The 26,335-nt window shown below is 51.6% G+C and overlaps 1 protein-coding gene across 1 annotated transcript in view; it reads left to right on the forward strand.

The window, feature by feature from the left end:
* The window catches only part of STK32C (serine/threonine kinase 32C), a 67,323-nt gene that overhangs the window by 26,829 nt on the left and 14,159 nt on the right, over window positions 1-26,335 (forward strand). The gene's annotated exons all lie outside the window — the stretch shown is intronic.

The following is a 26,335-nucleotide window of genomic DNA, read 5'->3' on the forward strand; positions in this document are numbered from 1 at the left end:
CCTGGCTGGGACACACCTCAGGGCACGGGCAGGGGTGCTCAGAGCCATCCCAGCCCTGCCTGCCCCAGGTGCTGCTGTGCCTGCACTCCTGCCTCTGCTGCCCGCGGCTGGGAGTGCCCATGGAAATGCTGCGTGGGCTGTTAACACCACTATGGAGACCTCATATTGGCTATCAGGGAAATTCCTCCCTGGAAAGGCTGTCCAGCCCTGGCACAGGCTGCCCAGGGCAGCGCTGGAGTCCCGTCCCTGGAGGGATTTGAAAACCCGTGTGGATGTGGCAGCTGGAGACATGGGTTAGCGGTGGCCTTGGCAGTGCTGGAGGTATGATTGGACTCAATGGTCTCAGGGGACTTTTTCAACCTAGACAATTCTGTGATTCTGTGGGCAGCACTTTCTGAGCTTTTTTCCTTTCTCCCAGCAAACACGGTCGGGTTTTGCAGAGTCACAGGAGTGAGCTGTCTCACAGAGCCTGGGTGCGCAGCGTGGCTTCTGGAACATTTTGTTTTCAGTTTAGACAACACTGGAAAAGTTGCACTTGGCCCCCCAGGAGCCCTAATTAGCTCCATCAGTGAACGTACACGGGAATCATGAAATGTGTGTGCTTGGGTTTAGCTAAGGAGGAAGGAACATCAAGAGCCGCCTGACTGCACGTAATTAAGTTGAAAGCATGAAGAGTTAATCCTGCTGTGAATTAGAATTTGTGCTATTTGAGTGTGAACTCCTCAGTACACGGGTGCTAAAAGTTGGTGGGAATTAGTGTAAGCTGTTATTGAGCCGAACAATCGGAACAAGCTGAATGCTGGAATATGGTTGGGAGCAATACTATTATTAGCACTCGTGTTCCTGAGTTGGTAATGATCTCTTTGACCTGCCATGGGAACAAATGATACAGTAATTAATCCGCTGCATATGGCAGGGCAGCTGCGCTGTGTTTCAGCACCCCTCTCGTGGTGTGAATCACAAACAAACAGCGTCCCGAGCACAGAGCCAGGCTGCAGGGACTGGCTCTGCCAGGGCTGGGCACTGCAGGGCTGGCCCATGCTGGGGGTGCTGGGCTCTCTGGGCTGGCTTAAGGCAGGTTCTAATGGTGCTCAGACTGAGCTAAACCAGGCTGGCTAAACCAGACTGAGCACCCAGCTGCTGCAGTGGGTGGCGCTTCCCAGAGCCTTGCTGGGAGAATCTGTGTCCCATTAAAGTCAGTCAGAAAAGTCTCCTGAGGATTCCACAGGGCAAAGCATCCCAAGCTCTGCCTTTGTGCATAGAGGACCTCTCCTCATTGCTTTTGCCTTCTCTTTCCCTGGGAGCTGCTGCGTTGCCCCACGGGCTGCAGCCTCTCCAGCCTGGAGATGATTCTGCCCCACTCTTTGCTCCGTTCCTGTGGGCAACAGGAGCCCCTGTGTTGGTGCTGTGGGTGGCACAGCTCGGGGACACTTGGCACTGCAGAACGGGCTGTTCAACGAGCAGCACAGCGAGCCAGGCAGCGCGATTCACTCTGGATCGGAGATGGCACCGGCAGCAGAGCACAGGGCTGCTGGCTGTCCCTGTCCCCGGTGACATCATTGAGGCCATCCATCCTCTCCATCTTCCCTTGCACCTGCCACACTCAGTTTCCTTCCCTCCCCTGCCTTCAGGATGGGCTCAATCTTGATTTTCCTCTGTCTCCTCAGTTCTAGTGATGGTATTGAACATTCCCAACCCTGGAAATATGCAAGGCCAGGCTGGATGGGGCTTGGAGCAGCCTCTTCTAGGGGAAGGTGTCCCTGCCCATGGCAGGGGATTGGAACTGGATGAGCTTTAAGGTCTCTTCCAAGAGAACCAGTCTGTGAGTCTTTGATGCTGTTTAAGGTCTCTTGCTTTGTGCTCTCATGTGCCACTTGTGTCCCCTGGGCTGAGTCCCTGCAGGCACCAGCGTGGTCTCCAGGTAATCCAGTGCTGGCTCTGCCCGTGCAAAGCACAGCAGGGGCACAAAGCTGAACTGGGCCCTTGTTCTGTGCTCCCCGTGAGGGGAAACAGACAGCAGCAGCCTGGGCATATCCTGGCTGACAGCTTGCTGAGAGCAGGCCTCAGCCAATTGCGTTTTGTTTGGGGATGTGTAAAACCAGAAAGTTAAATGTGCCAGCAAGAAGTTTTGGTTTTTTTTTTTTTTTTAATGTCACATTAAAATCTGTTTATTTTGGAGATATTTGGTTAGCAAAAATGAAAAGAAAGAAAACTGCAGCCTGCTCCCCCTTTCAAGGCAGGTGCAAACCCTTCGTGGCCAAGGGCAGTGGTTGGCAGCATCCTGGCTGGGCTCCAGCAGGATGGAGTTTTCCCAAGCCAGGGTGGTGCCATTGGAAAACTGGGGTTGTTTCCTTTGCAGTTATCATTAAAGCTTTGCTCGGGTCTACAGGAACACCAGACAGAAGTTGGTCTGTTAATATTTCTGCTGGGTACAGTTTATTAAAAATGGAAAGTCAGGGCACATGGTGGAGACAGTGGGAGCAGCATGAAAAATGCAGACTGTTTAAATTTGGCCCATGCTCACGTGGAGCAGAGCTTAAAAATGGAAACTGGGGAGGGGAGCAGATGAAGTGTATGGTAATTCTTCTATGGGATGAGCATGACCTATTTCTGTAAGTCATTCTTGGCTGCCAGCTCTAAGAAATGAAAATGTATTTTCTGAGCAGTGAATAATTTAGCAACTTTGAAGTGATTAACATAGAGGAGAGGCTGGAGCATGGAAGGTGGAGTGAGACACGCTCCTGGGCAGGATGGCAGCACAAACCCTTTGCATCCTTTCGGCTCTGTGAATTCACTCCAAGAAGGTTCCTGCTGAGGGAGGGGCCAGGATTTAGGCTGGTCTCATCCTCAGGGCACAGGTGGACTGAAGACCTGAGGGTGGGGAGCAGTTTGTGTGTCAGACCCTCAGAGGGGGCTTTGTCACAGAACAACTGTTCTCTAAATTGTGAATTGAAATGATTTAAAGAATTAACTTCTTGTTTAATGGTTTCCCTTGTACAGTCAGGACCACAGGGTGAGCAAAGCTCATGGAAATAAGCAGATTTATTTCTGATATAATCCCTGTATTTATTACAGTGCAAGTTGGGGACACTCAGTGGAACTATTGCCATGCCATACATGTTAAAAAAACCTGTCCTTGTTGTATTAGACAGAACTGAACTGTGGTTATTGCTTTAAAATGGTGCCAGAACAGCACAGCTCAATCTGCCCCTCACCCAGGCAGTGCGACTCTGATTGGCACAGACAGAATTAAACCTTAGAGCAAACACTAAATCAGGGGATGGAGGGATGGAGGGATGGAGGGATGGATGGATGGATGGATGGATAATGGATAGATCCATGGATGGATGGATGGATGGATGGATGGATGGATGGATCCATGGATGGATGATGGATGATGGATGAATCCATGGATGGAGGGATGGCGCAGGATGGAGCTCGGGGGCTCAGTAGCCAGAGGATCCTGTACCACTGCCTTTCAGTGGTGTGCCTTCTGGAAATTTCAGACAAGGCAATGGAGTTTGGCTGCTGGAATTGCTTCCCCACAGAGCAGTAAGACCTGCCATTAATTGTTTTCCTGCTTGTGTTTAGGAGAGGACCCAGCAGAGCTGCTGCTGTTGTGCCCAGGGTTGTGTGTGCCACATGGGTGGCAGGTCCCTGCCCTCGCTTTTGCCCCTGCAGCACAGGCTGTGGGATGCTGATCCTTCCCTTGCTCTTGGGGATTCCGTCCCACATCCCACTGGAGTGGCTGCCAAAGGCAAACAGGACAGTGGCTGTTGGCCAGGCTGCCATAAGAGCAGCTGGCTCTGCTCCTCCTGGCTGTAGGGCCTCTCTCCCTGTGGGCAGGACAGCACTGGTGGTGTCCTCAGCATGGGGATCCAGAGCTCTCCAGCACAGACACATCCTCCTTCCACCTAAATTTGGGTTTGCATAAGCTCAGCTGCCAGCCCTGCTGCTGTCCCGCCTCCAGAATTCATCCAGCATCTCTGGATGGGCTTAAATATTTTAGAGTTCAGCTGCAGCTCGAGGGTGCAGGGCAGGTTTCCTGCTCCAGTGTGGAGGCTGAGGAGTGCTGCAGTATCCATATTTTATGAGTGATGGGTCTGGTGAGGACAATTGGGATGAGGCAATGAGTCGAGGGTCCAGTGCAGCCTCTGCAGAGCCTGGGCCAGGAGGGGAGTGCTGAGGACTTGGGCATCTTCACTTTCCCCCCTTGTGTGTTCTGGGGGCTGTGGCTGATGGTAAAACACAAGGGTGCACTTGTACTTAAGGGAGGACTGCTCTGAGAGGGCTGCAGTGACATAAACCCTCTCTTGCGAAAAAACATTTATTGGAGTTAAATTCAAGGACATGAGCTGTTGAACTGGGGTCCCATGAGGCTACACACACATCCCATCAAAGGGATTTCTAATTAAATTACTTTCTTTGATTTTAAAAGATTAAACTGACAGAGGTTAAATTTAGTTTGGATATACTGGAGGATTCCTTCCCTGTGAGGGAGGTGAGGCCCTGGCACAGGTGCCCAGAGCAGCTGGGGCTGCCATGGATCCCTGGCAGGATCCAGGTTGGACATTGGGAGCACCTGGATGGATGATGGATGGAGGGATGGATGGATGGATGGAGGGATGGATGGATGGATGGATGGATGATGGATGGATGGATGGATGGATGGATGGATGGTGGAAGGTGGCAGGGGTGGCACTGGGTTGGATTTGGGGTCCCTTCTTACCCAGTCCAGTCTGGGATGCTGTGACTCTGTGATCCATCTCTGCCACATTTAATATTGGAGATGCTTCTTGAACTTCCACATCCTGAATTTTATTGCAGATTTCAACAATATTTTCTTCATTTCTTCCTCCTCAAGCTTTCTGCTTCCTCACAAGGGTCCCCTGTGGACTCCTGCTTCATCAGACGTTGGTAGCCATTGTCTCATAGACCTGGGAGGACTCAGCTGGCTTAGAATAGTATGATGAGTTTCTTCCTGGAAACAGTGTATGTCTGCTGGCTGGATTTTATTTCTGATTACTAAAGGCTTTTACATCCCTGTGAGAGTTCCTTAATTGTGTTTAAGCTGGGCTTGCTCAGCAGACCTGGACACTGAAGGGCCAGAACATGCAGAACCTGCATAAAACCATGGATGTTTTCCCAGGGACAGGGGTGAGCTCAGGCTGATCAACCCCAAACCTCCTGTTGTGCTGAGCAGAGCTGCTTGTCAGCTTTTAGTGTTGAATGGAAATGGCAAAGACACCCCAAACTTTGTTCTCAGCCTTGTATTTGGCATTGAGGGCCTGGAGTGTGCAGAGAAGGGAAGGGAATGGAGAATCCCTGAGGAGCTGGGCAGGGGCTGCAGAATCCTGCATGGTCAGGATGTGGAGCTGGGCGAGGAGCTGAGAGTAGCAGTGAATAATAGCCAATTTGGATATTTCACCTGAAATTCAGATTTTTTCAGAGGAGAAATGAAGACTTCATTTGAGCTCAGTCATTTAATTTTTGTATAACTCTTTATTCCTTTTATACCTTTTAAAATAAAACTGCAGAAGAGTCTTTATTGTGCTAAAAAGTACTGGCATGGCCAGTATTGAAAACACTCCAGAAGAGGCAATTTTACACATTGTCAACAAATGAATGGAGGCAATTAATTCAGTGTCCTGTTCCAGCCAACTTTACAAACCTGGTTGGAATTAATTTGTCTAAAATTAATTTTAACGTAGCTTTACAAAGGTGCTTCTGTTCACTTTGGGGATTTCAGCAGTCCCAGGCGAGCCCTGAACACGGTACAGCCTCAATCTTTCATGAGGCACCGAAACCCAGCCATTTATCATTCCTAACATATGCTGCAGAAACATTAAGTAACATCCAGCAGCTGTTTATTGCTAACATTATGCTACTAAAAACATACGCTATAGAGGCTTTCTAATTTTTTTTTTGCATAAATCAATTATAGTTCCTTGAAATAAAATTTTCTTATTGGTAGAAGTACGGAAAAAAGCAAGAACCCAAGAAGTGCAGTGGTGGGAGTGCCTGCAGCAGTGTCTGGGGACAGCCTGGCTGTGACCATGCTCACAGGGGTCTGAGGATGAGGGAGGAGACGAGGATCTGACTCCATGTTTCACAAGGCTGATTTATTGTTTTGTTATATATATTATATTAAAATTATACTAAAAGAATAGAAGAAAGGAGCAGCAGGCTAGCTAAGAATAGAATGGCAAAGAATGATAACAAAGGTGTGCAGTGGCTGTTCCTGGGATCAGAAGGAAGGAAGGTGTGTCCAGGTGTGCAGTGGCCGCTGTGCACAGGTGAAGGAAGGTGTGTCCAGGTGTGCAGTGGTGCTGGTGCTCTGGGCAGTGCTCCTGGGCAGCAGCATGGGGTGGTGGCTGTCCCTGTCCCTGTCCCTGTCCCCTGCCAGCCCAGGCCTGCCCTGGCTGTGGCAGGAAGGTGACCCTGGCCCTGCAGGTTACCTGGGGTGTTTGTGGGCAGGGTGGGTGCCAGAGTGACCTTTGCCTTTCCAACAGCTCTGCTCTGTGATTTCAGGAGGCTGTTTAACCAGAGGTGCCCTGTAAAATGGATCATTTCCAGGCAGGTTTGCCGAGGGGCTGTGCCCTTGTGGAAACACCAGCCAGACACGTGGCAGCAGGGGGAAAGACCTGTCTGGGTGCTGGCCTTGGGGCACTGGGCACTCCCTTTGGCACCACTGTGAACTCTGGAGCTGCCCTGCAGCCAGCCCCAAATGTGCTGACCCTGAGCCCTGATTGCTGTGAGGGCAGCCCTGCTCACCCTCCTGTGTGTGACCACATGTCCCGTGCTTTGGGACCACTGTGAACTCATTTAGTGCTCGTTAACTGCACCAGCCAGGGCCCAGCTGGTTAATGAGTGCCCTGCTGTCCTCCCTGGTTGCTGTTGCACAGTTACACGTTTTTCTAACAGAAATAGCACTGGTCAGGGTCACGGAGCACAAGGGATGAGGTGCTGGGTTTCCTTCTCCATCCCCAGTGCCTCCTGAGCTCGCTGATGGAGATCAGTGAATGCAACCTGCTCACACTCTTTGGAAGGGCTCCTGGCCAATGCAAAGGGTATTTTTTTGCTGTTTAGGAATGGTTTCTGGCCAATGCAAACATTTCTGTATTGCATATCCATTACCCAGTCTTCATAAACTGACTTAGCAGTTGCTTTGCATGGTGCATTTGATTCTTTACAGAGTTGCAGGGACTCATTTTTAATTATACAAAAAGTCTCTGTTTTTACACGACTTTAGAGTTGCTTCCTAATAGTAGGTTTGAGTCTGTGGTTCCTAAAGGGGCTCATTACAGCACTGGGCTGGCATTGTACCTTTAATTTCTTCCATTATCTACTAGCATTCTCTGGATTCCTGGGTATTGAATGCTCACTTGAGGTTCCTGACAGCCATATTACACTGCATTTCCATTTCCCTCACCTGTGTAATCTTCTCTGTGTCTATGAATAGGCAAAGCAGATTGGCCCGAGATGCTGGGGACCAAAGCTGCTGCCTGTGCTTTCTGCAGGGCCAACAGGGAAAGCAGTGGTGTCCTGCCCTGCATGGGCCTCTGGCTGGATGCCCTGTGTTCCAGGGGCTTCAGGCTGGGGAGGGACTGCTGACATCTCCCCCAAGGCCCTGTGCTGCCTCTCCCCATCAGTAGCTCTGTGTTTGAGCACAAATCCCACCTTTGATCTTCCCCACCTCCCAGTTCACCCGGGCTGATGCTCCGGTGTGAGAGCTTTCCAAACGAGTCCTCCCAGCCCTCCCTTGTCCTGCCCCTCTTCCTGCTGCTCCTGGCACTCATCTCATCCCTGGGGATGCTCCCTGTGTGCTGTGGTGCTGCTGCTGCCCGTGTGGCTCTGCCTCCTTCCCTTCTGTGTCTGATCCCTGCCCAGGCCCCCAGAGCTGCCCAGATCCCCATCTCTTCATCCTGCTGGGCTCCTGTCCCGTCCCCTTGCCCTGCCTGCCCAGGCCCCCAGAGCTGCCCCAGATCCCCATCTCTTCATCCTGCTGGGCTCCTGTCCCGTCCCCTTGCCCTGCCTGCCGTGCCCCGTGCAGGTGCCCATGCCCATGTCCTGATGCCCCCTCTGTCCCTGCCCAGGTGGCCTCACCTCTCGTGTCACCCTGTGAGTGGTGGCTTTGCAGCTAAGCTGGGCCTCTCCTTCCTGCCAGATCAAACTCACAGCATTTGTGGCAGCAAACTTGTGGTTTTTGTGGGCACAATTTAATGTTTCTACATCAGTTACTGGGGTGCTTCTTCCAAGCTACATTGCAGAAGACATTGAGTAGGGAAATGCTATTTATTATGCCAGTGTCTAGAAATACATTGATGGAAAGTGGATCATGTCATACTACCCTGACACATTTGCTGTTACAAGATTAAAAAATTATTTCTTAGGCCTTTAGTGTTGAAGAGAATCATTCTTGGAGTTAAATGTTCCTGTTGGTATTAATGATGCTGGCAAACATGCAGCTGAGGAGTAAAAGGTTGACTTGAACCTTAACATGTGATTTATTTTGCTGGCTTCCCCAGATTTGAGGGTGTTGTAGACCAGGTTTACTAACTGCATCCTACTAGATTGTTCTCCTGCTGCTGGAGATTAATACCAGGTCCTGATGTTGGACACTCTCTGGGAGTCCACTGTGTCTCTGAAGTATTACTTTTGGGTATCTTGCAAATGAATGCAGAATAAATAGCAAAAAGTAATGAAAACATTAATAATTTTAAAATAGTGAAGAACCCTTTTTTTTTTTTTTTTTTATCCCTCATCCTTCTGTGCAATGAATTTTTGCAGGGAAATTGGGAAATGTACTCCTCATTCTCTGTTTCACTGGCAAGTGGAAGCTGTGTATCCAGCCGGCTTTATCCCACAGTACATCTTGTGATTACAATGAGATCTTAATTACAGGGATGTCAGAGCAGCACCTGGCATTCTGTTGTGCAGTGGGCAGGGCTGGGCTGCGTGAGGTTTGGGGAGGTCCTGTGGGCACGTGGAGCCCTGCCATCCCTGCCTTCCATCCCTGCCATCCATCCCTGCCATCCATCCCTGCCATCCATCCCTGCCATCCCTGCCATCCATCCCTGCCGCCCCTGCCGTCCCGCTCGTCACGCATTCCTGGAAGTGGAGAACAGAGCCACAGCAAAGCCAGGCTATGGTATTTATTTTATTTGTGATTCATGGTTTGTCACTGGCGCCAGGGAGAGCTGGGAAGCGGCACATGGCAAATGCCAGCGTCTCCTGTCCTGTGGTTCCCCTCCCTGCCGAGGTGCCACGGAGATGAGGAGCTGCTGGAACAGTGAGTGTCCTGTTCCTGTGAGGAGCTGAGGGAGCACCCTGGGGCACTGCACACTGCAGAGGCCATGGGCTGGCTCTGGGGGGCAAGCCAGCTCCTCCTGTTTGCACATTGCAGGTGGGGATGGGATGGGATGGATCCATGGGATGGGATGGGATGGGATGGGATGCAATGGGATGGGATGGGATGGGATGCGATGGGATGCGATGGGATGCGATGGGATGCGATGGAACAGAAGAACAGAATATTTTCCATTGTAAGGCACCTACTAGTCCCACTCACCTAGACTGACCTAGTCCCTGGGTTTGGTGCTTCAGGAGTGCCCAAAGCTGAAGCATGCCATTAAGGGCATTGTGCAAGTGCCTCCTGAGCCCTGACGGGCTTGGATCATGACCATGGCTGCAGGAGGCCTGTTCCAGGCTTGAGCAGCCTCTGTACAGAAATGGTTCCTGAAGGCCCAGGTTTCCAGGTCCCTGTGAGTGGCCCTGGCCCCTCCTGAAGGCAGGGCTGTTTCTGCCCCTCCGGCCTGGAGCTGGAGCTGTGCAGAGGCAGAGCAGGGGCGAGCAGGGCCTGGCAGAGCAGCAGCTGTCCCCTCCTGCTCCTGCCACCCAAGGCCCCGCTGTGGCTGTGACTCAGGCTCGTAGCGGTGCCCCAGAGTCAGGCAGCCCTGCTGGCTGCGGGTGAATGACAGCTTTCCCCTGTCAGCCCCGGGAGCAGAGCCTCTGGAGCATACGCACTTGTTCCAGGCAGGTTCACATTTCTATTTTGGGGATAATCACGTATTCCGTAGTGAGAAGTTAACATTATTAGTAATCCACTGTGCTGTGCACAGAAAGCAGCACACTGCTACTATGATTTTCTTCTTCACATGCTGAGATTGCTTTTGCTTTATTGGGATCGTGTAATCATAGAATTGTTTACCTACACAGAATTATCAGATTGCCTCCTGAATGCTGCAGAAAATACTGGAACTGGGAAACCAGGCAGTGCATCATCCCAACTTCCCGTCAGCAGAACTCTGTATTAATTTATTAAAAGTGACATCTCTTCTGATAGGTTCAAGGGCCTGGTAAATATTCATTTCTAGGTTTGTTTCCTGCCTGCTGACTCGAGCAGGCTTCCCAGATCAGTTGTAGTCATGGATACATGGAAATGACACTTTGGGGTTTGTTTCCTCAGAGGCAATGCCTTTTTACACAATATTCCAAACATTATAACAAAGAATTACCAAAAGCTCTCCTCCTGGACTGATGGCAGATCCTGAGCACTTGCATGTGGTTTAATTGTCAAGAAAAGCCCCCCTTCCAAGGGGCTCCCTGTGGCTGGGCATCCTTTTGATGACAGGAGGTCAGCCAGTGGACTTGGCTGCACGTGGAAAACATTTGATCTATTGCTGCAAATGCTTCGGCCAGAACATTTCAGACAGAATACTTGTGAAGCTGAAGCTGCAGTTTTGCATTGCTCACTGCATCCCCTCTAGAAGGAGAGGGAGGAAAATCCTCAATAAAATCACTGCTGAAACAAAAGGCCCACAGAGGAGGGAGATGATGAGGAGGTGACGCTGGTGGATGTGGGGACACTGGTGTCCCCATGGGCTCTGTTGTGGGGTCTCTGGAGAGATCTCGAGCAGATCACAGAGTCATTGAGGGTGGAATAAGAGCCTTATCCAAGAGCAAGGAGTGCAGCCTTTGGCTGATCACCACACAGTCAGCTAAACCAACTAAACCAGCTAAACATGGAGCAGTGGTGGTGCTTTTGCCCTTCAGCATCCCGAGGGAGGGAACTGGGAGTGCAGGGACACACGGAGTACGAGCTGGCCCAGATTCTGTTCTCAGTTTCATTTGGCAAAGTTTTCTGAGCTCTCCTGCAGAAAACGTCCCACAAAAGTGACAATAACAATATTTTGGATATAAGCCTAGCACAAAAGGGTAATAGGAACTCCATGAGCATGCGTGGGCTCTTGATTCATCCTCAGAGATGACAGATGTGCATTTATTTAAGATCTGGGAGTGGGACTCGTAATATTTATAGTGAATTCTTTGTTCCCACTCCTCCTGAGTGATTTTGGTCTCTGTGGCCAGCCAACAGGCTCAGTGCTCATTGCTGACCATCTCACGCTGCAAACCCCGAGCCCATGCCAAGCATTTCTTTTCATCCAGACCTGTGGCAAGGAGTGCTGAGGGTCCCCTGCACGGGAAGGGTCTCATGGTACAGCTGGCAAGGGCTGACAGCTGTATCTGAGCAGGTGGGCTCAGTCCATCAGCAAGCTCCTCCTCACCTTGTCTTCTTTATTTAACACTGATATTAAATTAAATCACAGCAGTGCTTTGGTATAAAAATAATTTTGTTTGCAGCAGCAGCTGATGGAGTCAGTGGCTGAGTGTTACAGCTGCATGATCATCTCTTGTCATTGCTCCTCACGCTGGCTCTGGAAAAAGCCATGGATGTCTTCCAGATGGGTCTGCACATGAAGGGAGAGGAGGGCTGGCCCTGTCCTCTAATGCTGCCCTTTGGCAGCACCAACTGCAGCACAGCCAGTGCTGGCTGAGCACAGGGGGCAGGGCAGTGTTTGTGGGGCTGGGGCAGTGTTTGTGGGGCAGCGGGCAGCATCTGTGGGGCAGTAGTCAGTGTTTGTGGGGTGAGGGCAGTGGGCATGGGGCAGTGTTGTGGGCAGGGCAGCGTGTGGGGCTGGGGCACATGTTTGGGCACTCAGCGCATGCAGTTGGCCGAGTCTGTGGTTTGACCCAAGGAAGCGATTCTTGGTGCTAGTGGCATCATTCTAGTGACCATGCACCTGGGCAGTGTGCAGGACAGCTTGGGGCAGGTCTCCGCAGCTTCCCCCAGCAACACTTTTATTTGCCCTGATGCTGTGTTGTCTCCCCAGCCCACCGTTAAAATGCAAGTTATTTGTGTAAACCATTTAGTAACCATGAAACTCTTTTCTGCTACTCTGTAGGAAATTAGGACGCGCTTCCTGATCTTCCCCAGGGAAAAGCTTTGCAATACAAGCTCGTCCAATGGTTTGTAGTGCTCCCTGTCTGCTTGTTAATGTACTTGTGGTTTATTGGAACAGTAATGGGGCCAAAATTGGCTATTTTTGTATTTTTTTATGATGGCTGCTCAGTCAACACAGGAAAAATGTTCAGGAAAATACCTTGTTGCCATTTGGCTTTGCTGTAATTCTTGGCGCCTTGGTGCAACAGATGTGTTGTAAGTTACCAGCACAATTGTGACCATTTCACAGCAAGCATTCTCTATGTTTTCAGTGGGGATGTCTGGGTTGTGGCGGGGCAGTGAGGCAGGAAGGTGCTGGAAGTTGTCCTTGATGCTTGACTGAGCTGGCACACGGGTCAGGAGGGTTCTGTGAAGTTCTGGGCTGTTTTCCCAATCAGAAATCAGTTATGCTGAGGAGGTTTTGTTGTTTATTTTTAACTGGCTTTTCTTGCCAAGCATGTGGGAGGCTGTGGGAGGTGATGATCAAAAAGCTGTGTATCTCTGGAGTCGGTTACTGTTGGTTTCCCAGTGTCAGTCCTTTCCATTGCCTGTTCCTCTGGCTGGCCCTCTGTCCCTGTGCAGGTGGCTCTGGCGTTTGCCCCTGCCTGGCAGTGCCAGCGCGGTGCCCATGGGATGTCACACGAGCACGGGGCTGCACTGGGAGCTCTGCAGTGCTCCTGTCCCTGTGCTCTGCTGCCAGCCAGCAGCACGGGTGCCCCTGTGCAGCCTCACCCACCTGTGTGTGGTGGGCGCGAGCTGGGAGCGGCAGTGCCAGTGCTGACCCCAACACTGCTGGCTCAGGTGTGCCACCTGCCCAGTGACTCAGGTGTGGGTGGGGCTGTGTGCCAGCACTGGGGCTTTGGGGGCACACATGGCCATGGAAGTGTGTGAAATGTGCAGTGTCAGGGCTGTGGAAGGGCCCAGCCCGGCTCAGTGGGTGGCACAGGTGTCCCCATGCCCTGGGACATTAACAGGACAGCTGAGTGGTGGGGCAAGCTGCACCTGCTCGTGTTTCCCTCTGGTCAGGTCATCTTGGCTGGTTTCTCCCATCACACTTTGATCAAAATCTGATGCCACGATGGTGAGAACATGCAGATCTGGCTCTGGAGATGACCCACACTGTCCTTTGCCTTCTCCCTCTGTGGTACAGCCTGACGAGGTCTTGTTCCACTGGGCCATGGCCTGGGGAGCAGCCCGACCTTGGATACTTGGATGATTGGATGGCTGGAAGATGGAAACTTTGCAAAAGCAGAACTTTCCCAGGAGATCTGGGACCTGTTTGGTCAGAAGACCCCAAATATTTACCAATTACCGAAATCTCTTTTTGAATACTTTATGTGTATTAAGCAGTTTTGGTGCTGTGTAACGGTGGCATGACAAAATCAGCCGTGGTCTGTATGGGGAGGGTCCTGCTGTTCTGAGAGGCAGGACAGGGGACACTCGGTCCCAGTGCTGCCATCAGTGCTTGCTTCTAGAGAAGATGTTCCCATACAGCCTCAGCTCCCTGCTGAGCACCGGGAGATCCATTACCCTGCTCTGGCACAACCCACCCACGTGAATTCCTGCTGGGCTTCCATGAGAGTCTGCCTGGGACTTCTGGGGTAATGGAAAGGGATTGCCAGCCGTGTGCAAGTCACTGTGGCGGTTTGAGGGGGTGGTTTGAAACACTCACCCCTCTTTGCAGCCACATCCCTTGAGCAAGGAGAGGGGAAAGCGTGCAGCAGAGCTCTGTCACATTGCTGGGCTTCTGTTGAATGATGGCGAATGATTAAATACCAGCTCAGCCCTTGTGCTGTGTGGATAAGGCAAACAGCAGAAGAAAGTCTCCCCAGACACTCCTGGTGAGAACAGGAACACTCAAGGTCTTGTGTCTTCAGCTCACAATCAAAGACCAAACACTAACTCCAAACCTCAGTGAAAAAGAGCAGCTTGTTTCGAGCTGATAGGAGAAGATTCATACTTCACATATAAACTTTCCAGACAAGGAGGTTTTATTATGTTAAGGAGCAGCACCTGGAAAATTAATTCTGCTCAGAACATAAAACAGAGAAAAACCAGTTCTTGTCCCAGGACAGGAGTGCCTTGGCTCTGCAGAGAGCTGCTCCCTGTGGCTGCTCCCTGCAGCTGCTCGCTCTGTGCTCTGTGGTGCAGGAAGGTTAAGTCTAGCACGGAGCAGTCTATCAGGCAGCAGAACTGTACACACACTTTCAACAAAATGCTGACATGATTCATCTGTCATCTTTCTGGATGACTTTGTCAATATGCTGAATTTCCTCTGACACTGAGAAAAGCATTTGCGTTTACTAAGTCATTTACATCTCACATTTAATCACAGAAAACATAAAACTACCTACCTGGCAAGTGTTACTAAAAGTTTAGGAGTGACTTGGTTTGCTTGATTAAACCGCTCTCTGGCCACGTTCAGGAAGATATTTAGGAGCCAGTGTGCAAGCAGACCCTGTGCTCTGTTTGAGTGTGTGAGTGACCTGTGGGAGCTGTGGCTGTGTGATCCCATGGTGACAGGACCTGGGGCCAGTGCCTGGGCTGGCCTTGAGCACAGCATTTCCTTCCACAGTCACTTTGTGCACCTCTCAGGACAGATGATGACATCCTCAGTGTGGGAACTGGAGGAAAGGAAGGGAAAAGGAGCTCAGAAATCCCTTTTGAAGAGCCCCAGAGCTGTGGTTCTGGCATATCTGCAATAAATGGGCAATTTCTGTTTCCTAGAGATGGGTTTAATCAGCTTTAAGATGCAGTTAATCAAATGAAGGTCAGGTTCAATTCCATGTTTGCACCAATTAGCAAGTGTGGAATATTTTCCACACATAGTAGAGGTGATATTATTTGATTTTCAGTGATTTAATATCAGCATAGTGTTCCTCCTGCAGCACAGGCTCCTTTCCAAGCAACAGCAGCAGCAGTTGCCCAGGTTGTGGCTGCTCTGATGCCATTTCCCAAGGAGCAGCAGCCAGGAGGGGGTTTCTGGAATGGGGTGCAGTTTGTGGCCCTGTTTTGATGGGAGATATGCTCTGAGGTTCGTTGTGCTTCTCGAGAGCCAGCATGAGACCAGAGATGTCCCACGGCAGGGGTGGCATTGCATTGCCTGGTTTAGCTGGGCTCTTGTGGCTTCAGTCCCCGTGAGGCAGCTGGGGCTGTTTGCTCCTGACCTCCTCCTCCCACCTGGCTTCCCCCGTGGTTCTGCAGCCCCAGCTGCCTTTCCCAAGGGATGAGGAGCTGGATGGGGCTGTGGGAATTCATTATTTACACTTCACTGCTGAGAAGAAATAAGAACACGTCTGAAGTTTTTCAGCGTGGATTTGTGCCTTTGTGTGCCGTTGGAAACAGGGGATTAAACCAGGGCTGGGGCTGGAATGGGCAGCAGCAGGAAATGGAATCTTCCAGAGGGAGCCAGTATGCTGGGGTGGGAGCCTGTGGGGGCCTGGCTTTCATTTGCTCCAGGGGAGCTGGGGGTCCTGGTCCCTGTGCCCAGCTCCCCTGACCCTCCCAGCGAGGGCTGGCTGTGTCTGGGTTTCTTTGTACGAGTGCTTCAACTTCATGATTTTGTTGCTTTAATAATTCACACAGCCTGGAGCTGGGTATAGAAAGGCTTTAATCCATTTTCTAAAGGTCACAGATGCCCACCCAGTAGCTGCACCATAAATAAAATTCCCTTCAAGTCTATTCTCAACTGAATCCCTCTTTGACATCAACACTGGCTTGATCCATTTTCTTTTTTTCCAGCTTTATAAATGTTGGATTTTTCCCCCTAAAGAAAGGCTGGCAACTTAATCCCTTGCTATTTAGCTGCCACACATATTTTTTGCCCTTGATTTTTCCTTTCTTGTCCTTGATCTCACCTGAGGCTGAGGCTTTGCTGGAGCCACTCCAGGGCTGGACAGAGGCTGTCCCTGCTGGACACTGCTCCTGTCACTTGATCCCACACCATGTCATTGGCAGGCTCTGGAGCCAGGGCTGCCTTGGCTTTGTCAAAGGGCAGCCCGGTGATGGAGAGGGCACAGCCTGAGGGGTGTCTGTGGGTGCTGGGATGCTGCAGAGCTGCTGCTGTGGGGCCATCCCGAGCTGCTCAGGGCCCATCCTGCCCGGCCCCGAGGCTGCCCAGGGAGTCCTGCAGGATGCAGGAGATGGGGCCTGCAGCAGGGGTGATGTGAAGGACACTAACACTAGGGACAGGCTCATCCCCAGAGCTGCTGGCACTGCCCAGGCTGCCCAGGAATGGGCACAGCCCTGAGGCTGCCAGAGCTCCAGGAGCCTTTGGACAGCGCTGCCAGGGATGCCAGGGTGGGATTGTTGGGGGGTCTGTGCAGAGACACGAGCTGGACTCCTTGTGGGTCTTTTCCAGCTCAGGATATTCCATTTTTGTGGGATTCTCTGATTCCACAGCGTGCTCCACCATTGGACCCCAGCCTGGGCTGGGGACAGTGACCAGGAGCAGGGGGTGAGAAAGCACAGAGCACCCACAGGGGGATCCTCCCTCTGACACCGTGTCCCCAGTTAGTACCAAGGGATTTTTCTTCTTTCCTGGATGTTGCTAAGCTGTGAGTGTGTCATCAGTAGAAGCCACGGGAGAGAATGGCAGAGCATGAAAGGCGCAGGGGTGGTGGGGTCCAGCACCTCCTCACTGTCTGGATCTCAGGCTGTGGGGGCAGCAGCAGGAAAATTACAGAGTGGGAATGCCACTGAAGGGTCTGCAATGACTGGGTGAGCAGTGAGCTCAGCTGGAAGGGGCTGGGCATTATCCTGCACTTCCCCACTGGGGGCCTGTTTGGGGGGGTTTCTGAAAGATCAGACTTCAAAAGACCATGATTTATCAAACAAGCTGCCCACCTTTGTTATTATTGTACACCCGGCGCCTTATTAACATTTGCATTAGAAGCTGCCTGGGGTTATTTGAGCCCCCATCATTCCCTGTGGGTGAGTCACGCTGCTGTGGGTTGGGAGGAGGGATGGACCCTCGCTCCAGCAGCCAGGGGCCTGTGGGCAGGACAGAGGTGTAAGAGAGCAGAGGGCAGCAGCCTGGTCCCTCACCCGAACTCGCACTGATGGCCCTGGGCCCCCCCAGGTCTCCCGGGGGCTGGCACTGCTGGCAGTGGGTGCTGGAGTGTGGCAGTGGCTCGGGCCAGGTGGGGAGGAGGTGGCTGATGTCCCCAAGGGGCTGGCCTGTGGCACAGGGGGTCAGTGCCCTGTTGGTGCCTGCTGGCTGCACAGGCTCTGCTCAGGCTGGGAGCAGGAGTGTGCCCACAGCTGGGCCACAGGGACAGAGCTCGCTGTGCCTGGTGCCAGCAGCAGTGCTTTCTGTGAACTCCTGTGTGTGCACCGAGCCTCGACAGCAGCTGGCTGCTCAGGCTCTTTCTGGCTCTTTTTCAGCATTAGGTTCTGCAACAAAATCCACCCACACCCTCCCTGCTCCCCCTCCCCTCCTGAACCCAAAGAGATCTCATTCTGAGGTCTTTGATTAAGGAAACCTTTTCATGGATCAGCATATGCTGCCTGTTGAGTGGCAGATGTGCCTGAATCCAGCCCTGACCCTTTGTCAGCAGGGCCAGCCTTGAAGAAGGGTAAAGGACAGAGCTGCAAGCCTTACAGGAGGAGGAGGAGGAGGAGCTGCGGAGGAAGCAGGGGAGGATGGAGCTGGGTCAGGGTGACCTGGCTTTGGAGAAACGTTGGAATTGGCTACCCAGGGAGGTGGTGCATTGCCCACCCCTGCCTGGTGGTGTTTGAGGAATGACAGGATGTGGCATTCTGTGCTCTGCTCTGGTTGGCAGGGTGGTGTTTGGTCAAATACTGGATCTCAGTCTTGGAGGGCTTTTTTTAACTCAGCTGAAAAGACTCTGTTATTCTATGGGACTTCTATAGCCTAAGTGCATCAGGAATTCTGTAAACATTCACCCACCTGAAAGGACAGCGAGCAGAATGTTTTGGCATTGATCAGATGAACGATTGGAAATGTGATGATAGTTCTGTTAGGGCTGCCCTCGGGAGAACCTCCTGTTCCCCTGTGTGCTGCTGGCAGAGGCTCCTCCTGCCCTCAGCAGGGCCCACACGGCCACACCACACTGCAGCTCTCACATGGCCAACATGAAAACCTCTTACTTTTAAAGTAAAAACCCCATCCTTTGTCACTAATGATAATTACAATTTTCTCAGAGGCTGAAATGTGGCCAGCATTTGGATCTTGTTTTTGTTCTGACAAGCCATCATAGCCCACACCCCCACCAGCTCATAAATGGAGCTGAGAGATGGAAGGTTCCAGCATCAGATGCAGCTTTTGGCAACAATAAAATTGAAGCTGTGTTGGACATCGAGGTCATCTACAGGTCCTTGGAAGCTGCAGCTTGTGAGCTTAGGATGTTGTGTTAATGCTCATGGTTGGACAATCCAATTACAAACCACTTAATGTCAAAAATGATAGGGAGCAGTGTCCTCGGTTCCTATGAAATTATGGGTACAGCAGCATGATACAGCAAATAGAGTTTATTAAGGAAATTCTGCCTGGGTTTGTCCAGAGCATTATGGGTGTACCCTGTTGTAACTCTGGGCAATGGTGTCTGTGGAAGGAGCTTTTGTCCGGTTCTTGACAGGATCTGTTTTTTCTTGTGGGTCTAAAGTTCATGAATTCTTATTGAAGTGTCCATGTGCTGGTCAGAAACTGGTCTGAGTCTCGTGGGAGCTGTATGGACACAGCTCCAAAAGGCCGGATACAGTTCTGCTCTGGTTTCTCTGTGGTGAAGGTAGAGCTGCCCACAAGCCACTACAAGGCCGCTGGGATTTCCTGCGTCTCAGCAATGAATTAAAGATGGAGCATGAAAAATAGAAGCAGAAACTGATGCAACTGGTGCACAACTCACAATAGGAAGAGTGTTATGTTGGGGGATTTGACATGATTTTGCTGAGGCTGAGGGACCGCGGCCTGCGCTGGGCACCCGGAGCCAGCGGCAGTGCCAGGGGACAGGGCCTTGGTGTGGGCCAGGCTTGCCAGGCACGGTCCTTCCCAGGGATGAGCACACCAGGGGCTTCTACCCCTCCCAGTCTTCCTGACAGCCCTTCTCCTTTGGAATCCCCTCTGTTCCTGTCTTCTGAGGTGGCCATTTGCCTTGTTTCCCCAGTGAATGGTGTTGGACTGTGGAGAGGGGCAAGAAGGGGATGTGGGAAGGGCTGTTGTGGGGTAGACCTGTGGAGGGGGATCAGAAAGGCGGTGTGGAGGGGTGGGTGTCCCCTCCAGCTGAAGGGTCCCTTGCACAGAGCCCCCAGGGCCCAGGTGTGGGCTCAGGGGTTGTGGGGCCATGTTTGGGAGTGGGACAGGCGCTGCCCATGGCCTGGAGAGCCCTGCTCTGCAAAACCAGAGCCCTCCCTGGGAGCTGTGCCTGCTCCACACTGCCTTCTCTGCCCACACTGAGGGAGGGACAGGGACAGAAACCACCGTGGCACCTGCTCTTTCTGTCTGTGTGATGTGTCTGTGTGCTCAATGCCACTGTCAGCCCAGGAACGGGGCCTGGAGAGCCCCACTCTGCAAAACCAGAGCCCTTCTTGTGCCTGGGGCTGCTCCACGCCGCCTTCCCTGCCCATGCTGAGGGGACAGGGACAGGGACACAAACCCCCGTGGCACCTGCTCTTTCTGTCTGTGTGATGTTCTGTGTGCTCAACGCCACTGCCAGCCCAGGAATGGGGCACTGGAGAATGGGCCATGAAGGGTCAGCCTGCCCAGGCTGTCACTGCAAAGGGCTCCTGAGAGCACAGCCAGGAGACACAGACAGCTTTGGGAGCAGCATGAGTACTGGGCTGTGGTTTTTGGTGGGTCTGGGTTCCTTCCTCCTGCTCTTTCCATCCGTGGTGCCGTTGTCAAGCCTGGGGTGAGGGGCCCTCAGGTGCAACCCAGCGAGGGTCACCTGCTGAAAAGGCCTGGACATTGTTATTTATGCAATGTGCACAGCAAAATCACGTCTGTTTCAATAGTTCCATAAAATTAAAATATCAGGAGTGAAAATGCTGACAAATTCTAAATTTAGTGCTTTCCATTTTTGTACCAACTGGCCATTTTGTTCTCTGAAATGAAACTGTAAGTACAGGATCACTTTGACAATTGCAAATTGGCTTTTCTTACTTTTTCTTAATACTTTTTTCTTCTTACTGACCTGTCACATTTGGGACAGACTATATTTTATCTGTATGGTCAGGGATTTTACCTCCCTTTGGAAAGCACTCTGGAGTGTAAGTCCATGAGAATTTTTAAAGAAAGAAGAGCATGGAAGGAAACCATGTGTATTGAACAGAAGCCTTTTGTGTCTCTGCTTTCCACCCTCACCTCCCGTTTACTTACTATTTATGTCCAAAATTCATCAAGATTCCTTCTGTTCCTGTCGTTTTCTCAAGGAGTTGCAGTAAGATTGTTGTGCCATATTATTACTTCTGATCTAAAAATTGTTTTTAAAAGTAAGTGCTAAAAATTCCTCTCAACAAAGGGCAGTGCAGTATGCAATACTTATCTGTTCATGTACAGCAAGTGGTGCAGTGAAACCAAACCAAAGTGAGGATTACCCAGCACCAGCCCAGCTGGAGCAGTGCTGTTTGCCAGGAGGCAGCCCTCACCCCATGGTGGGATGGTGCCCCCTGTGTGCCCATGCAGGGCTCTGGGGGCTGCTGCATGCTCAGGCTCTCAGATCAGCTCTGCTCTGCTCCGGAACTCGATTTTAGCCCCTGCTGCTGTCTTTGGGCTTGTCAGGGTAAGGTTGTTATCCAGAGCAGCTGGGGCTGCCCCTGGATCCCTGGCAGTGCCCAAGGCCAGGCTGGACATTGGGCTTGGGAGCACCTGGGACAGTGGAGGTGTCCCTGCCCATGGCAGGGGTGGCACTGGGTGTGATTTAGGATCCCTGCCAATCCAAGGTATCCTGTGATTCTGTGATTCTGACATTTGCAGGGTGTTCCTGGGCAGAGGAGTCCTATCCTTGGAAACATGGAGGAATATGAAGTGCATTTCTTTGTTTTGGTAGCTTGAGGCAATGGAGCGCTGTTTGGTGGGTGTGATGGAAAGGCTCACGAGGCTTGTGCAGGCTCCTTGGGGCCAGGCAGTGCCTGCAGTGCAGGGGAAGGGGAGCAGCCAGGAGGGGCAGGGGGTTTGGGGCCAGGCCCGCCCCAGCCCTGTGCCCTCGCTCTGGCAGGGATCCCCACCTGCCCAGCCTCCACAGCTGCCCTTCCAGCTGATCCCTTTGTGCAGCCTGGTGCTAAACACCAGCTCAATGGAGCAAGCTTTTGCCAAGGGAAAATCAAGCGTTGGGCTGCAAGTGGCACTGATTCCTCCTGAGGGGTTTGCGCTGTGAAACACGAGTATCCCCTCCTTTCTTGGCTGAAAAGAAAGACCTGTGTTTATTTCCTCCAGCACAGAAGGGAAGTTTGGTGCCTGGGGGCGTGTTGTGGCAGCAGCACAAACAAACGAGGACACTGGGGCCACTTGGGTCTCAGTGCCAGTGCCCATCAGGGCCGGGTCAGGATGAGTGATGAGGCTTTTCAAAATAGCACAGCCAGTGTTCTTGCCTTGGGGTCAAGGAACTTCAACATCAATTTACATTCACAGATTAAATAAGGCCCTCCAATCTTCGTTGGAAGTAATTAGATTTCTTTCTGTTCCCAATATCTGTCAAATATGTAGCTAAAACAAATCATTTTGCCTCTTTAACCAGCCTATCACAGAATGTAATCATGGCCATAAGGAGAGATGGCTCCAAATACTAGACATAACTCAAAATGTGTGTCGCCCACAGGAAAACATTGCACGATTTATTCAGACAGTGCTCGTTAGCTGTGGCTGTGCACAGGGGTCCAGGTGCTCATGTAAATCTATGGAGTGCTGCTGAGCTGGAGGAAATGCTGGATCCAGGTTTGGATCCACCCAAAAGGCAGAAAGATGGGTCACAGTGTCTTCAGGGATCTGTGCAGGTTGGTCTGAGTTTTCATCATTCTACTTTAATTATTGAGAAAGAAAAGCCCAGTAGAGATGTCTGAGCATGTGATTAAAGCCAGACAGAATGTAGATGCCTGACAGCCTTTCTGTAGGCAGTGTGACAGCTCCAGAACACATCTCCTGGGCTGTGCTCCTCCCTGCTCTCCTCACAGTGCCAGCACGGCCCCTGTGCCCTTCAGGGGCTGCTCCGTGGCCTGGGGGTCAGCAAATCACCCCGTGCCCCACCAGGGATGTGCCCAGGGCTGTGCCAGAGGGGCATCCCAAATGTCTGCATTTGTGTTTGAGCCCGGAGGGAAGACACCAGGTTTGGGGTGTCTGCTGGTGGTGGGGCTCCGCTGGTGTGCAGGGGGAGAGGTGGAGAACCAGGACAAGTAAAAGCAAGGAAAAACACTTCTCTTTCCTTTTTGTTCTTTAGGGCTCTCTGCTGTCACTTCTGCAGTTTCTCCTTGTTTGTTTGGATTAGTGTCTCTCCTGAGGAAGAGAAATCTACACGTGTTTTGGAGCTTCAAGTCAAATAATCCCCCATATCCAAACTCAATTACAGAAACATCTGCTTAATGTCTGATGGGACCTTATTTTCTCAGCGTGACATTAAAGGGAAATGCTTGCTCTGAACCACCTCAAATGGCATTAAGTCAGGACTCAGACCCTGTAGATACCATTCTGCAGCCCCCTTCCATGATTCCTTGCAGGGAAATGAGGAAATGTTCCCTGATAGATGCCTCAGCCCCATTTGCAGGATGCCAATGAGGAGAGCTTTCCCTGACATAGTTTCAGTGTGCTGGCTGTCCCATTTGTGTGAGTGAGACAGAATAAGGCTCATTCTGGTAAAAAAAAACCCAACAAAAACATGGACATGCTTAGCTTTTCCCGTGTTTTGAGCCACGCCAGCTGCACCTGCACATGTGGTTTCCTTTGCCTGCACACAGAGTGTGGGCACACCCAGAGGGGACACAGATCCACAGGGGTCTGCTGAGCCCCAGGGAGGCTCAGAAGCACCGAAACACGTCCTTAGGACTCGAGATTGAAGGCACTGAGATTGCCCAGAGCAGCTGTGGCTGCCCCTGGAGCCCTGGAAGCACCCAAGCCCTGTTTGGACAGGGCTTGGAGCAGCCTGGGACAGTGCAAGGTGTCCCTGCCATGGCAGGGAGCTGGAACTGGATGGTCTTTAAGGTCCCTTCCAACCCAGGCCAGTCTGGGAGTCTGTGATCCTCTGATACACAGCACACTGAAGTGCTGTTGGGAACAGCAGGTGTTATTTTGGGTCAGAAGACTTTTTTGGCTCTAGCATAAGCAGCTGAGAAAGAGATTTTTTATGGAAGTGTTGACACGACCTGGAAACACCAACAGGCTTGCTGTGAATAAAAGTTTCATCAGCTGCTGTTACAACTTGGCTGCAGTGAACAGCAGTGCTGCATAAAAGAGATTTTAATGATTTATGGTGTTCTGACAGATGAGTCCATCAATCCTGTGGAAAAGCACAGCTTTTCAACAGGGAAAAACTAAAGTTGTAAGGCTCCATGAAAAATATCTTAAGGAGTGAAACGTGGCAAGGTGTCTGGAAATGGAAACAAAATCAGCACTTAAAGATGTGAAGGCAGATTTGTCAAGCTGATAACCTTGTACTTGGAGCATGGCTCCTGAGGGTCCCTCTTGTCTGGCTACCACTGCAACTTTAGAGGTTCAGATGGGATATTGGGAATTGGGAATTGTTCCCTGGCAGGGTGGGCAGCCCTGGCACAGGTGCCCAGAGCAGCTGTGGCTGCCCCTGGATCCCTGGCAGTGCCCAAGGCCAGGCTGGACACTGGGCCTGGAGCACCTGGGACAGTGGGAGGTGTCCCTGCCATGGCTGGGGTGGCACTGGGTGGGTTTGGGGTCCCTCCAACCCAAACCATCCCTTCTGTGAGCTGGATGGAAAGACTGAGGGGTGCTGTTGTCACAGCCAGCAGCCCTGTCACGTTGGTGTCCCCTGGGCTGGGTCACTGCACATGGGGAGGTGGGGATGGCAGCAGATGTCCTGCTCCTGCAGACGGGTCTCTGTGTGCTGGAGACAATGGCTGAGAGAGCACTGCCAGGGACACTGCTGGCAGAGCTGCTCCAGGACAGAGCGCTGCTTCAGTAAGCTCTGCAGTCAGGCAGTGGAGGGTTTGGATTGATTCAGAGTCAGTTTTTACTCAGGGTCACACAGTTAGGGTTCCGTGTCCCCGCTGAGCGTGGGGCGGGTGTCACTGTCACGGGCAGGTTGTGTGCAGCTGCAGCCCCGGGCCAGACTCGGTGCCTCAGTCCCCTTGGGTGTTACTGGGCCCCTTGCCCGCTAAGGGTAGGTGTGAAAGGGTTCCTGTGCCCAGAGCTCCCTCCCAGGACAGCCCTGAGCGGATGGAGAGGGGCTGCAGGTGCTGGCGTCCATCAGTGTTTGTGTCTCTCTTGGTGCTCATGGCACCAAGCTCTGGGTCAGCATTGTGGAGGGGGAGCCCCTTGGGGGGACCAGCAGCATCCTTGAGGGGCTGCCTGCCCCTTCTGGGCCTGCTGGTGCGGGGAGCTGCTCCTGGGGTGCCTGTGGGAGATGCTTCCAGCAGCTTCATCCAGCTGTGCCCATGGCTCGTGTGCTGGGTGGATCCCTGACACTGAATTGTGTCACTGCAGATACACCTGAGAGGAGCTGTAGGCTTTGTTCTCTTGGCTATGCCTACAAAATAATTGGATTAGCTGGTTTTATCCTTGATACATGTGAGGATTGTAGAACAAATTGTTATGAAGTTTTTGATTACCAGTGTTACACAGATGCTAATTACCAGGGAAGGGTTGTATTTTAATTGCCAACAGCACCATCATAATACAATATAGATACAAAGATGCATTTGAATGCCAGGGGAAATAGTTCTGTGTCCTGTGCAGCTGTGGCCATGCCCAGACAGTGATCCCTGTTTGCAGCTTTCCTGATAGCAGCTGAGAGTTTAATTTTATTTTTTTTTAATAGCTAATTGGCAAGATTCTGCCTGCAATTCTTGTTACAAGAGCAAAGCAGAGGGGACCTGGGGACGCTGGGTGACACGGATCTCCCTCCAGCCACTTTCTAAAGGATGGAAACCCTGGGAAAAGTGAATAATGGCTTGGTGTAAGAGCTGAGCCATTCAAGAGAGCTTGGCTAAAGGAGATGAACTTGTTGGAAGTCAGTATTGAGGTTATCCTTTCAGCAGTGCGCAGGTGCAATAAAGCCCTTCTCACCTGCTTTACTCTTTGCTCAACAAGCTCAAAAAACCAGTGAACACAATTGTCCAGTTTATCCTCGCCCTTGCAGTCTGTCTCCAAAGTAAAATTTAGTGCTCAAAATGAAATCAGTTGTCAAAAAAGCTTGAGCTGTTTCTACATCATGCTAAGTGCCTTCTCTCTGCTTCTGGTCCTTGAGGATGAAAGACTCAGTTCTTCCAGAGGCTACAAATCTCCCGTGTCCCCAGCACCCCGAGGCTGCTGCTGTGCTGCCCCCACAGCAGAGACTTCTCTCCCCACGCAGTCCCAGAGCCTGCTGATGCTTCTGGGTGCCATGGGCAATTTCATGTTAATGCTCCTCATTTCAATTTTCAGTCTTTCTGGTAAATGGCAGTTCTGTGGATACTGGGGAAAACAGGGAGGGATAAACACCCAGCAGAAGCTGGAGGAGAAATCAATATATGTGGGCAAGGTGCAACCACTGCAAAGAAGCATTTTTATAAACTAGAGCAGTGGCTGCAGTTCAGAACCGGGGGGATTAAGGTGTTTGATGTAGGTGTGTAGTGTTGGCTGACTCTGAGCCTTGCCTCTGCTCTGAAAACAAGACGAGTGAAATCCAGGTTGTACGCTGAAATGTCCCTGTGGCTCAGCTGCAGTCAACAGTGTCCGTGTGTGGGAGGATTTCAGGGCACCGCTCTCGTCTTACAGAGGCAGAAGCCAAAGGAGCAGAAATTCAAGGAGACCCAGTGCTCCCAGTTCAGACCCAAAGACAGATCCCTGAGTCAGCTGTGGGTTTGTCACCAGCCGTGACGGTGACGTCCCTCAGGGGCCACGAGTGCCTTCACTTTGGGTGACCTCTGCAAATGCAGGAG

Source organism: Zonotrichia leucophrys, chromosome 6 (genome assembly GCF_028769735.1).
Source record: "Zonotrichia leucophrys gambelii isolate GWCS_2022_RI chromosome 6, RI_Zleu_2.0, whole genome shotgun sequence".
NCBI classification, from domain to species: Eukaryota; Metazoa; Chordata; class Aves; order Passeriformes; family Passerellidae; genus Zonotrichia; species Zonotrichia leucophrys.